Genomic DNA, 13,155 nt, shown 5'->3' on the forward strand with positions numbered 1-13,155 from the left:
CTCATTCTTTAGAACTAAGAAAACCAGTCACTAAACCCTGATCTAGTCAACTATATTATGAAGAGACACTAAATTTAAAATTTGTTTTTCATATTTTGGACTCTAAAAATTATACTATTCCTCTCAACTCTGCCACTTGCTTCTAAAGCAGATATGCTTCTGTGATTCTTATTTAGAAAGGTTTTTATTGCCAAATTTTCAACAGGATGTTTGCTTTCTCTTAAGGCATCTGCATAAGTAGTTTTCTTTTCAGAAATACATTTTTTAAAACTTATATAGTCTTCTATATAAGACTAGATCCTCTATATAAGCAAGATCCTCTGTCTCTTTTTCTCTCCCCCTTTCCCTGTCTCCCTTTCTCTTACTCTGTTTCTCGATTGCATTTAGACCAACCCTGTCCCCTAATTTAGTAAATACAACTTTTTAGCTTTTGTGATTCAATTTCAAAGGAGCAATAACCATTAAAAGTCACAAATTTTCATGGTTGGATTGTTGTCATTAATCAATATTCCCATTGTAATAACAATGGACTGGCCAGATGTAATACACTCAGTGTTGGGATTAAAATGGGTGAAATTTCCAGGGACTGATTAGTGTTTATTATGGAAAATGACACTGTCATGAATATAATAATATTATGATGATGTTTTAGGCAACTATAATTTGTGTGCTTTTTCTAGTTTTCTTTGACATCAGAGAACGATATGAATCAATTTCCATTCACTGTGTTAGTATGAAACAATATTTATCAGTTTGGGGTCATTATAATTTAGTTTTCTCCTTTTGGCAGACAGTATGAGCTTATGTTATGTGACTTTATTTTTTTTTATATCTCAAATAAACCTTTTTGAAACTGAAGGGATTTTACCTGTCATGTTACACACACACACGCACACACACACACACACACACACACGCACACGCACACACTCCAACCACAAAGCCTATGATTTCATACAAGATTGTTAAGACTACTTTCCTTGGAAAGGTTTGGCACAAAGTGAGCAGCCAAAGCATAAGGACTTATTATTGTAAGTTTTATATTATAGTATAATTTGTGTGATCTTGAATCTTTCTAGGATATCTGCTTAAGCTCAAATATACACTGCTTTATGAGTCTACCATGTGGAATTAAAAACAAAATGTGAAATAAGAGAGCCATAGTTGGTGTTAATCTGCAACTGTGACATGAGAAGTGGTAGTAAGTTTGTCCACAATATCACGTTTTCAACCATTTCTCTCTGGAGCCTCCTCTAGCAAGAGCAGAAGGAATTAGATAGAGCAGTTTCTTTCTAGACATTTGGTCCTCAGAGAAACATTTCTATGGATTCTCCATCTGTTAAATCTGGTTTGGGGGACAAGATTCTCTGTCAACTTCAAAGTGCCAGCTGTGATATACAATAGTAGGAAGTTCACAGGAAAACACATAGAATGATTAAAGCAAGCTGCCTTTCTGGGTTGGAGTATAATTTGATAGATTTGGATACCGATGGATTCAATCACCTCCTACTTCCCCCACCTTCTTACACACAGGTAGCTAAGTCACAATTGCTATTCCTATGCAGTAACCTTGGCAAATAAAAACAAACTGTTGTAATAGTGAAGATCAACATTCAAAATGCAATGGGAAGAGTCATAGGGATCATCTTGGTCCACATTCTGGCTCTACCCTTCAATTTGCTCCTTAAACTTGAAAAACATGGGTACCTTAAAAGCTTAATTTTCTCATCTGCACCATTATTAAGGATAAATGATAATATGCAAACTAGGATTATGGCAAGTAGTCATTTAAAAAATACGCTTTTCCTTCTCCTGAGCCCTATTTGACTGATTTCCTCTATTTAAATTAATAAGAAACTTAGTAGGTCCATGGCAGCTGTAGCTTCAGATCGTTTCACGACCTTGATCAAGTTGTGTAACTTCTCAGAGTTTCTTCTTACCATCTGCAAAACCAGAATAATCATAGTTGACACCTGCTTACCATGCTGGGAAGATGAATGCAGTAACAACCACAAAGCAGGCTGCACTTTATGGGAAGCCAAATGCCACTTGCAATAAAAATAATAGCAATAATAACATTAAGAAATATTTATTTCCAAGATACTCTCTGAAGAGATTCGGGCATCTGTTGTCCAGGGCATATTGGCCTCTAATGAAAAACAAATAGTTGCCAGTGTTCATTAAAGTCCATTTCAGCAAACTGTTACTGTCCTACAATATACCTATTGAGCCCCTTGCAGATTAACAAATAATGGTTGGGAAAAAGCACTGTACCATGCAGGCAGGCAAGAGAAAACCACACCAGGGTTTTTCTGTACACAGTTGCTATTCAGCCAGCAGCATTTCCCACTAAGATTTTATATGCCTGGCCCTGAGCAAATATTAAGCTTTTTAACTGGGAGGTTTTGCCAAGATTTTTGATTACACATTGCCTGATAGCAGTGTGTGCCAAATATATATGGTACCGTATATCTCTTTATGTGTTGCATTTAAACAGATCTATTATTGTCTTGGCTGTTTGTAGTATTTGTGGGACCTTTTCATATTTAATTTGAGGTTTTGAGTTTTCAATATACCTCTAAGAAAAGAACTGTCAACATTAGACTGTTTTTTAATGCCATCGTATATTTAAGAGACAAGCAAAATAATGTGTGCAAAACCATGATGTGTGCTGATTAAGGAAGCCGGAATGTTTTATGATATGTCTTTAGTTTTAGAAATTCTTCAGCTATTATTGTCTAGATATGGTTTTCAATATATGGCTTATAAAATTGTATCTGAAAGTCTTCCTCCCAGACAGACTTGATGCCTGAACATGTTCTACTGAATGCTAAATTATTCAATAAGACTTATTTAAGCACGGTCCATATATTCAGGGCTAGTATGCTGAAGAAACATTTTATCTGATTATCATTCTCTGAATTGAAAGAGAAATCATAACATAAATGACCTTTTAAATGTGTTGGTGGTCAAGTCATTACCTAGTATGTAAAGAAGGAAAATATTTCTTTTAAAAGTCAGAGCCAAATAATACTAGGAGTAGAGGAAGATAAAACTGGAAAGAGAGGGGGGAAAATAAACAATCTTTCAGGAGAATTCTTTGTGCTTTTCAGAATAAAACCCATTGAAGATATATATCAATGATGCCCAAAATTCAAATAATGCCTGTTCTTCTGTTTTCTGCTGACTCAAATGGACTTTTAGCATTTTCCCTGTCAGATTTGAATGTAACTTTAAAATAGATTGATATACCAGAGTCTGTTTTTCTTGCTTCAGAAAACAAATTAAAAGGATAAGAGAATAAAAGGAATCCTGTTTATAAGGCTGAGTATGTTCAGAATTTTAAAGGCTTGCTCATACTCCATAAAGCTCAGGGGGACAGTGTGATGGTCTCTCAGTAGGACTGTCAGCTTCTGCCCATGCTCCCATCCATCCTCCACAGAATCACTGGGCTAATCTTCCTGAAACATGCTGCTCCCAATTGTTTTACAAATAAATGTATTCAAGGCCTTCTAAGATCTTATCCCTAGATGAGTTTATAACCTCTACCCACTATTCCCTTATAAGTCGTTGACTTTGTGCCTAAATGATCTACAGATTGATTCATACCTATGCTTCCGGACTTCCATCTTTTTTCTCAATTTCCCATGACAGGGACACAGTTTTGACTTTTTAGTATTCATACATAATGTGTGTTGTTTCTTCCTCAGCTATTACTCAATTTCTGCCTCTTAGGCCATAACTACTTTTACTCCCTTCAGAACTTTCATAACAGTGTATCTGGATCTTTAATAGACTGTTTCATCATATCGTCTAGTGCACACTAAACCACTTATATAGATACCTCATGTCCTCCACTTGGTCTGTTATCCATATATTTTATAACATCCCTGAGGTCAGAGTTTAATTTTGGTGGGGGCGCCTGGTGGCCCAGATGGTAAAGTGTCTGACTCTTGATCTCTGCTCAGGTTATGATCTCACAGTTCATGAGATCAAGCCCCACGTGGCGATTGGGCTCTGCACTGACAACGTGGAGCCTACTTGGGATTCTCTCTCTCTCTCTCTCTCTCTCTCTCTGTTTCTCTCTCTCTCTGCCCCTCCTCCAGTTGTGTGCACACTTTCTCTCTCAAAATAAATAAATAAATAAATAAATAAATAAATAAATAAATAAACTTTAAAAGAAGATGAATTTAATTTGTGGTTATTTCAGCTCTGTACATCTGCCTCTGAGCATGCATTACATTTAGTGAAAACTACATAACTCATCGAATAAATACAAAAGGGAATCTTTTTATTCTAATTCCATCAGTTCTTCTTTCATTGGGTATAATTTTATATTTTGTTCACATTTTTCTTCACTTGTTGAAAATGACAGTTGCTTCAGAGCACAGAAAGAGAAGATAAATTAAGATGTCCTGAAGAAAGTACAGAAAAGAAGAAAGCTCGAAAAACAAGCTTTAAAACCACCAGGATCCAGGTAGTAGGGGATAGGGACCTGGATGGCAATTCCATAGCAGGAAAAATCCAGTTAAAATACTCCTGTCAGAAGAAATGGAAAACAAACCATTTTCTACTGAATTGTCATATTCTAAGAAAGAAACATCTAATTGGTCTAATTGGTCATGCGAGGCTTGCGTTTGGGAAGCTATAACTACTGTTTACACTCTGTGTCTGAAAGACTTCTTCCAGTAGTGAAGACATAGTTGCAGGACAATAAATGAGAGGGCTATTAGGGAGGAAAAATAGAGGCTGTCAAAAACAGGCACACATCTGCTACTGAAGATTCATCATGTGGAGACATTAGGTGAAGTGTGAGAGATAATTGTTATTATTTTTTATAATCTGTAATTAATGAGCGTGTTCTTCAAGGGTTTTATTATACTTCATTGTGATGCATCAGACCAGGGCTTGTGTTTGCTGCACAAAGGGAATATCTTGCATAGTTTTCCACATGACTGCCGCAGAATGGCTTTACTTAAAATACCTCCAGATACAATACAGCACTGTTTAATTTTCTTTAAGCAGATTTCAGGGTTGGCATGTCCTAAGAGGTGTCAAACTTTCTGATTCTATGTATAGTGGGCTGGATGGTGTGGTTTTGCATCTCTTTTCTTGTTTTGAAAAATTTTTAATGTTTATTATTTTTGAGAGAGAGACAGAGACAGAAGCAAAAAGGGAAGGGGCAGAGAGAGAGGGAGACACAAAACTGGCAGCAGGCTCCGGGCTCTGAGCTGTCAGCACAGAGCCTGACATGAGGCTCCACCTCACAGACAGCAAGATCATGACCTAGCTGAAGTTGGCCGCCTAACCCACTGGGCCATCCAGGTGCCCCTGAATGTCTTTAAATACAGGAAGATTTAAGGATGTAAATAGTAACTAATTCAAGAAGAGGATGAGACATCATGTGCCTATGAAGGAAGTTGTTTCTTCTGTTGACAAAAAGTGCACATCTAGTCAAAGCAGCAGACTCTACATGGGCTCTACTGGCTGGTCCTCATGGCAAGAAATCCTACGTTGTATAAAGCAAAGTAACAGTACTTTTCTTGCAATATCCACTTGGATAGGCCTTCCCACTGCCTGTACCTCAGAGAGCAGTTCATACTGTAAGAAATAGTTGTTGACTCATTTGTTGCCTGGCTAATAACATTCACCAAGTGCCTACTCTGTCTTGTAGGGACAGGAGTATTGGGCCAGATTCTGAGAACAAAATGAGGAAATCCATCATCAGTCTTGTAGGAGATGAGTAAATTGATGATTTCAGTGATTATAATAAGGGGTTATGATTCCCAGAGTTTATAGGAGCCTAGAAGAGGGCTCGTAAGAAGTAAAGAAGAAACACAGTGTGGCATAAATGACTTCTAGGGAAGATAATGCTTGAGTAACATATTTAAGCGGGCTTTGAAATAATTCAGATGAAGAAGGTATATATGCATGTGGGTGAGGTTGAGAAGAGGTGAGGATGGATAGAGACTAGAAGTTGAAGGTATGCATCTCTCATTTGTTGATGAATGAAAAATAAATCCCGCCACATTGTTCCTGAAAATAAGCTAAATTAGTTAGAACCAATGAGTACATCTTTTGCAAAGATAACTCTCAGGCAAGTTTTTCTCTTCAGACAAAAGAGCTTTGCAAAGGTAAGAAAGCAATATAGTTGTGTCCATTTAAAAGAAACTAGATGAGATATGGGAAGGCTATATACAGCTGTTGATAACACAGTGGGCATTTTTGCGTCCAGAGAAACAATCCCAAAGATAGATTTGTTGCCAGTACAAAAGGATCAGGAAAAAATAAGAAGTTGGTGTAGGAATCATAGTGAAATCACTGATTGTGTACAAATGGTCAAGTGTTTGTTTTCTGTCATATAAGCCAGACTGTGGCCTTTGGAATTTTTCTTCTAAATAATAGGCTGTCTAAGTAGAAATTTTACAGCCATTATTTTTTTTCAACATTTTTTTTAAATTTATTTTTGGGACAGAGAGAGACAGAGCATGAACAGGGGAGGGGCAGAGAGAGAGGGAGACACAGAATCGGAAACAGGCTCCAGGCTCCGAGCCATCAGCCCAGAGCCTGATGCGGGGCTGGAACTCACGGACCGCGAGATCGTGACCTGGCTGAAGTAGGACGCTTAACCGACTGCGCCACCCAGGCGCCCCCAGCCATTATTTTTTTAAGTTTTTTTTTTTAAGTTTTACACTTATTTGGGTTAAACTCAGGTTTATCAGCCTCCATTTAAGACAGATTTTTTTTAACCCATCAACAAAGCAATGAGAACATTAAGACAACCATCCCTTTGTCTTTGAGGCAGTTAGGTGGAAAGAAAGGCACTAACACATAGACACCAAAGGAGTTAGGCTTACTAGAGTTGAACCAGGCAAAACTATTAAAGTTATAGATACACATTTCACATCACTATCATCACCCCAACTCTGATTTTATCAGTGTATCCATGCCAGCTCTTCACTGCTAGCTGGTCAGCTGATCTCTCTAGTTATTTCCCTCTTAGAAGACAGACCATTTCATATCTGGGACACTTTAATTGTTGGGAAATCCTTCTGTATTTTGCTTGCAATTATCTATCGAATCTACCTTTAGTATCTTGCATGTTGCCTAATTGTTCTGACTGCTGACCCAATGCCCATATAGAGCAAACATAATTCATAATTTTTTACTACCTGGGTTAACCAACTCCCAGCCCCTCAAATGTTTCTCATGTGACATCATATGTGTTCTCTTTACCCTCTCTTTTAGAATATGTTACATTCCTTTTATATTCTTCTTAAAATGCGAGATCATTTGTGAATCTCACTAGTCTAAGATATGTATCAATAATTTCCTTAAAGTTTTAGAGACCCCATGGAATTTGGGAAGGAATGAAGAGATTAAGGCTTCTTCTTCTTTTTTTTTATTTGCATTGTCTTCCTGCAGCTGTAATCTGCAATAACCCAAATGTTTCTCAATCATTTACTCACCAAGTATGGGTTTCCATTTGCGGATGGGGGAGAGGATATTCAAATTCTAATATTCTCATCTCTTTTTTCTTGAGAATTTCAAGGTTCACATGTTAAGAAATGTTTACCTGGTGTTTGAGAATTGGAATAATGTAACAAAAAAGCCAGTCCTCAGAGAGATCTATGTGTAAATCCCTGTTCTGTCACATTTAGCTATTACCTTCTCTGATTCTCAATGTTTACATCTATTAATTGATGACCACTTTCAAGAAGTTATGTTAACACTAAATGATGGTATATTTGGAAAATATTGAGATTAGAGAGTGCTTTGTTCATGGGAAATGCTCTATAAATGTTAGCAATGTTGGGGGAAGAACATTCACCTCTAGTTTATCTAATTCACCTCTAATTTAATTCACCTCTAGTTTAATAATAAAAGCGTATTCTCTTGACATGACAAGAGAATGAGATCTTCAAAACCAAAATGCCTTGCCCAGGTTGCATGGAGCCCGCTTGGGATTCTTTCCCTCTCCTTCTGCCCCACCCCACTTGTGGGCACTCTCTCTCTAAAAATAAAAATAAAAATAAAAATAAAAATAAAAATAAAAATAAAATAATAATAATGATAATAATAATAAAGATGACAACCCTAATCTTCAATGTTGCATCTTGCTTTCTTCCCATGACCAGTTATTGTCACAGAGATCAAGAGTTGGGTGCTTAACCAACTGAGCTATCCAGGTGTCCCTGAAACAAAAATTTTAGAAGGCAGTCTGATATAGTAATAACAATTATAAATATTTATTAGATAATTACTGTGTAAGCACTTTACATGGGTTAACTAGCTATTCCTATGTATTTTGCTTCCAGTAGCAGTACTGTGGTGTCAAAATAAATAAATAAATAACCAAAACTTGTCACTCATCCACACATATACAAACATATACAAACATTTCCTAAATGCTGTTGCATGGAAGGATACTCTTTTATCTGACACATTGACATTAGTTCTTATGAGACACAGCCCTTTTTATTTCTTCCTAATGATAGAGTTCAAACAATATGTAGATTCATGAAAAGAGGAGATTAAGCACAAGTCCAATACACTGAAAAAAACCCTTGAGAAGGAGGGAGGGGACACAGGCTCAGACCTATCCTTGCCACTGACTTGCCATATGACACTAAGTTGCTTAGCTGCAAAGATGGAACTTTATCTTTCATTCTAGGTGTATTTCCCTGCATGTAAAATGTTTATAATACCCTTCTGAGTACCGCAGGAGATTATAAAAAGGTTCAACTATAGGAGAAAGGAAAATAGAGCTATGGAGATTGAGTTTAACGTGCCAATTATGCCTATTAGGTGAATAAACTATAAATCACTTAACTGACCCCATTTTCTTCATCTGACAAATAAAAAGTTGAAGTAAATCTCTGAGAAACTCTTATGCCTAATGCAAAATATATAACCACATACACACACGGCTTTATTTCCATATGCTTTGTCTAATAATGAGAGATACAGTTGGGTTTCTAAAAAAATTTTTGTTCACCTTACAGTGTAGGTTAATATATGTTGTAATTGTACTTTAGCAATACACAGATTGATCACAATATAATATTTTATTGCTTAGAAAAAATGCAAACTGTTCAGAACCTCAACTATTGGTAAGTATATGATATGGTGCAAAGAACAGGAGATAGGGAATAAAGCCCAAAGTTAAGTGCTGTTACTGTATTCACTTATCCTCCTCAAGGATTTTTCTTCCTCTACAAAATGGGCCCAAATGAGAACTTGATGTTTTGGGGAAGATCTGATGGAGTCACATTTGTGACAACTTTCTCAGGTACACGTGGCTAGCTATTTAAGGTAACAGTTAGCCAACCTTATTCAATGTTTGATATGGATGGATGCCAGAAGCCTGTTATACTTTCCTATCTCCCTTTTCCTAGAATGAAATCCAGAGGAGCCATCTGAGCACAGAAGACTAGGAAATTCAAGCTGGATCAGGTTAAAATGTCCTAGACTGGGATAGGCCAGAGTAAATATAAGCCATATGACAGGGGGTGAAATACAGAGATGTGGTCAACATTGTCCTCAAATTGAGTTGTCTATGAGGGCTGTCTACCAAATATAAGGCTTTTTTTTTTTTTCTTGCTGGCCTAAGTGTTATTTTAAAACTCTAAAGGGACCTTTTCTCTCCATCTGGTGGGTGATGTATGTTGTAACATTTTAACAGTGGCCTTCAATCAATCCAAAGCAGAGGAGATTTTATTGATGAGATGTGGAAGATAGATGCATTCACACAGAGAGTGGTGGCCACTTCCTTTTCTAAATTCAGGGTTCAGTTTTGCACTGTGTTCAACTCTGGTGAGCACTAAATGGGTGTTAGGGTACTCTTCTACCCTGCCTGTGAAGAAGGTATCTCCAATATTTATTATGTACCAGGTTAAAGACTGACAGGCAGGGGGCACCTGGGTGGCTCAGTTGGTTAAGCATCCAACTTCGGTTCAGGTCATGATCTCACAGTTCGTGAGTTCAAGCCGCGCATCCGGCTCTGTGCTGACAGCTCAGAGGCTGGAGCCTGCTTCATATTCTGTCTCCCTCACTCTCTGCCCCTCCCCAGCTCATGCTCTGTCTGTCTCTTTCTCTCAAAAAATAAACATTAAAAAATTAAAAAAAAAGACTGACAGGTGGGTAAACTGAGATTGTTTAAGATTCTGTGACTGGCTCTCATGTATCCATTTTAGGGATATTGAATTCTTGAAAACACACTGTCTTTCTTACCAGTGAGAGACCTCTTAAGTAGCCACAAGTAAAGAAAAGCCCTCTCTGCAGCACTGTTATGCATTACCCAGAAATTGACACTTGGGAAATTCAGGCTGAATCATTATAAGACTGTAGAGTGATTTGAGTTTATTGAATTCCATGGGTTTGCATGGTGACAAGTTACATAAAGTGCCACTGGTTAATCTGTAGCCTTTGAGAGCTTGAACTCCATTTTAATATCTGTCCTGTTGCTCTCAGCTCAGTAAGAGGTTATCAAGAATTTAACATACCAACAACATCACTAAGGCACCTAACAGTCCATTTTCAGGAACGACAGGACATCTTAGAAGAGTGTCTGTGTGGTTTTCTGGTGAAAATTCTATACTTGGCTAAATGGAAGTGGAATGGAATATAAAATGGGAAGCAACTAAAAAGTAATAAAGGGCAGAGAGTAACATATATCTTCTATGAATATCTAGTTTTTTAATGTCTCTGTTTAAGAAATAGTTTGGAAGTGAAAAAACAAAAACAAACAAAAGAAATGGTTAAAAGGTAAGAGTTATTCTTATTTAATGTTTGTCTTCCCTATAGACTCAGATCTCCTTGTGAGGAGAGATCATGTTCATTCATTAGCCAGGGTACCAATGCTTAGCATAATGTTTTGCACAGAATTGACTCACAATAAGCATTTAATGAAAGAATGCTGCTAGGCTTCCTTGTTTGGATGGAGACATTTGTTTAGTTTAATCAATAAGGATTGTTCAAAAAGTCACAGAATTCAATGATTCTGCTTATGAAGTATGAGTTGGTTATTATTAGTTTAGAGTCCAGCTAGAGCTTTGTATTTAGAGCTTGTAAGTATCTAGAATTGTATTTTGAAGAACTGCATCTGAAGACTAACTTATGATAAAGACACTGGAATGTAGACTAAACTAAACCTTTGTTGAGTACTATTTTGTTTTAACTCATGGCCCATAATTTAGAAGTACTGCTTATTTGACCTACAATGTCTCCAATGTTTCTAAATCTTGTTTTAAGGGGCTAGAAATGCAATTAAAGGTCTTAGTTTGTTTTAATTTAAATCTTGATAAATTGGAGCATTCAAGTTAAAATGTTGTTTCTCCATCTTGAAATATAATTAAAATATGAATATTGTATATCCTTCAGATGTACCACATGTTTTGATATATGTATACATTGTGAAAATATTACCACAATCAAGCTAATTAACATACCCATCACCACACGTAGTTAGATTTTCTGTTTATGCATGTGTGTGTGTGGTGAGAACATCTGACATCTACTCTCTTAGCAAATTTCATGTATACAGTGCCTTATCCGTTATAGACACCATGACATTAGGTATCCAGAACTTACTCATCTTGCAACTGAGAGCTGGTGCAGTTTGACCAACATCTCCCAATTTCATCTAACCTCTGGCCCTGGTAACTACATTCTACTTTCTGTTTCTATGAATTTGACTTTTTCACCTTCTATACATGAGTGAAATCATGTTTAGTGTTATATGTGGTGGATATAGGAGATATGATAAATAAATCACAGTCTTCATGCCAAGGAACTCAAAGTTTATAAAATTAAAAAAAATAGCAACTACAAATAACACTTGGATATAGTTTATGATATGTCAATCACTTTGGGAAGAAATTTACAGAGATTTTTCACTTAGCAGTCATAAAATCTTATAATGTAGGGAGTATTATGATCATTTTACAGATAAATACACAGATTTATGCTATATAAATAATATATGCAATAACACACAAGTAAATATACACGGTATTATAGGATAGCCTCTGTTATAGATATTCGTGAACTCAGGCAAGACTTGTTTTATAATGTGAAACTTTGCCCAGGTCATGAAATATAATTCAGGGTTTCCTAATCTGAGAACTAGAGTGGAAAAGATGGTGTTTCTGGAAAAGAAAATAGACATTTCAAAAATATTGAGGTTTGGTTCTATGATCAGCATCAGTACCATATCATCATTGTTTCATAGCTAACATTTATGAAGCTATTACTCTATTCCATATGAGGTCCTAAATTTTTAAAGATTAACCCTTTTAAACTTTATAAAAGTCAAAGATGTAGATACAATATTTATCGCTATTTTACAGATAAAGAAATGAAGACACCAAAAGAGGATTCTAAGTCACACAGCTAATAGGTGGCAAAGCCAAATCTAATCCAAGTTGTCCTCTCCCTAGAGCTAAGCCCACATTCTCAACCATTAAATATACCCACTTTCACAAAGAATGTTTTATATATATTTATATTTATATTTATATTTATATTTATATTTATATTTATGTGTGTGTGTGTGTGGTGTGTGTGTGTGTGTGTGTGTACACACACACACACACACACAGAGACAGAGAGACAGAGAGACAGGGAGAGAGAAAATAATTAGATATGGCTGTAATGTTAAGGTTCTAATAGGAGATAAAGGGTATAAAAGTCTTAGACCATACTATCTGTGTAATGTCAATGTATTTAGATTTGTGGAAGTATTGAGTCACCAATAATTGTATGAAATTACTTGTTTTCAAATGATCAATCTTTGTAGAGTTGACTCAAGGTAGTGAAGACATTTTGAGGAAGAGAAAAATCATACTTTCAGAAAACTTTGATAGCCTAAGCCAAAGAAGTTGAGAGTTTAAACAAAGGTAATGACAATGGGAATAGAAAAAGGAAAAGAAATTCAAAACAATAACTTAAAGATACATATGTGATAATCAGTTCTATGTCAAGGAGTTAGGGCAACAAACATTGTGCTGAAAACAAATATTCCAAAGAGGTGAGCATAACCTTCATCAATTAATCAATTTTTCATTGGAAGTGTATTGGAATGTTTAATTCCTTGTGTGTAAACAGCTTATTACAGACATTTTATGGCTCGTATGGAAAACTCATTTTTTAATG

This window comes from Felis catus, chromosome D1 (genome assembly GCF_018350175.1).
Source record: "Felis catus isolate Fca126 chromosome D1, F.catus_Fca126_mat1.0, whole genome shotgun sequence".
NCBI classification, from domain to species: domain Eukaryota; kingdom Metazoa; phylum Chordata; class Mammalia; order Carnivora; family Felidae; genus Felis; species Felis catus.